The sequence below is a fragment of the Xenopus laevis genome, chromosome 6L (assembly GCF_017654675.1).
Source record: "Xenopus laevis strain J_2021 chromosome 6L, Xenopus_laevis_v10.1, whole genome shotgun sequence".
Classification (NCBI taxonomy): domain Eukaryota; kingdom Metazoa; phylum Chordata; class Amphibia; order Anura; family Pipidae; genus Xenopus; species Xenopus laevis.
Genome location: NC_054381.1, coordinates 1,473,189 through 1,475,000, shown reverse-complemented (window position 1 = coordinate 1,475,000; position 1,812 = coordinate 1,473,189).

The window sequence follows — 1,812 nt, the reverse complement described above, 5'->3', positions numbered from 1 at the left end:
AGCCGTGTTTATATCCAGTAACAGGTCTGTAGCCTCCTGCCCATAGATCAGTGTCCTTATACCCAGCACAATATGAGCCAATCCAGGGGCCATTATCCCATCTGTGCCCCCCTCATTATGTGCCCCCTCAGCCCCACACAGTGCAGCTCCATGTGATTCCTGTGCCAGTAAGGAACACAATGTATCACACATGTTACACATCTCCTCCATGTCCAGGATCTGCCCGACCAACTCTTCCCTCTCTGTCTCCCCCTTGTGGATTATATGAGACACAACATCCTCCTCCTGCATCTGAGTCTTTAGGTAGAACTTTTCTATGTCTGGGGTCAGATCCTCACTGTCTCTTATCTGTTTGTCTCTCTCTAGTGTCAGTACTTCATCTCTTTTTTCTCTCTCTGTAATGATTCTCACCCAGGCACCTTCTTCCCACCCTACCCAGAATGCAGCATGAAGGTGCTCAGTGAATGTGGCAGTGAAGGTGTGTAAGTGTCTGATTGGCTCACTCAGCTCATAAAAGGACAGACGTCCAGCCTCATAGTCCAATGAGATCCTGATTCTCCTGCAGGAAGGGACGAGGGGTAACTGTGTCCTTTTACTGTCATGTCCCACTGAATATCTGTTATTAATTTCCCATCTGTACAAACACCAGGACTTGTTATTATTCCCAATACAGGACTGATCCCCTCCCCTCTCTATACTGGGATAGGCCACCCCTACCCCCCACATCCCTGATTCACTGCCCTCCACTTCCCAGTAATGTCGCCCTGAGGGGAAACTCCTGCTGCTTAAAGTCTGAGCATAAAGCTGAAATCTCTCTGGGGATTGTGGGTAATGTAGTTCTGTTAGCGAGTAGGAAGCAGATTTCCTGTCTCCTGATACAGATACACGATTATGAGCCGTGTTTATATCCAGTAACAGGTCTGTAGCCTCCTGCCCATAGATCAGTGTCCTTATACCCAGCACAATATGAGCCAATCCAGGGGCCATTATCCCATCTGTGCCCCCCTCATTATGTGCCCCCTCAGCCCCACACAGTGCAGCTCCATGTGATTCCTGTGCCAGTAAGGAACACAATGTATCACACATGTTACACATCTCCTCCATGTCCAGGATCTGCCCGACCAACTCTTCCCTCTCTGTCTCCCCCTTGTGGATTATATGAGACACAACATCCTCCTCCTGCATCTGAGTCTTTAGGTAGAACTTTTCTATGTCTGGGGTCAGATCCTCACTGTCTCTTATCTGTTTGTCTCTCTCTAGTGTCAGTACTTCATCTCTTTTTTCTCTCTCTGTAATGATTCTCACCCAGGCACCTTCTTCCCACCCTACCCAGAATGCAACATGAAGGGGCTCAGTGAATGTGACAGTGAAGGTGTGTAAGTGTCTGATTGGCTCACTCAGCTCATAAAAGGACAGACGTCCGGCCTCATAGTCCAATGAGATCCTGATTCTCCTGCAGGAAGGGACGTGGGGTAAATCTGTGTCTTTACTGTCATGTGTCACTGAATAGGAATCATCATCCCATCTGTACAAACACCAGGACTTGTTATTATTCCCAATCCAGGACTGACCCCCTCTCCTCTCTATACTGGGATAGGCCACCCCTACCCCCCAATACCCTGATTCACTGACCTCCACTTCCCAGTAATGTCGCCCTGAGGGGAAACTCCTGCTGCTTAAAGTCTGAGGCCAATACTGAAATCTCTCTGGGGATTGTGGGTAATGTAGTTCTGTTAGTGAGTAGGAAGCAGATTTCCTGTCCCCTGATACAGATACACGATTATGAGCCGTGTTTATATCCAGTAACAGGTC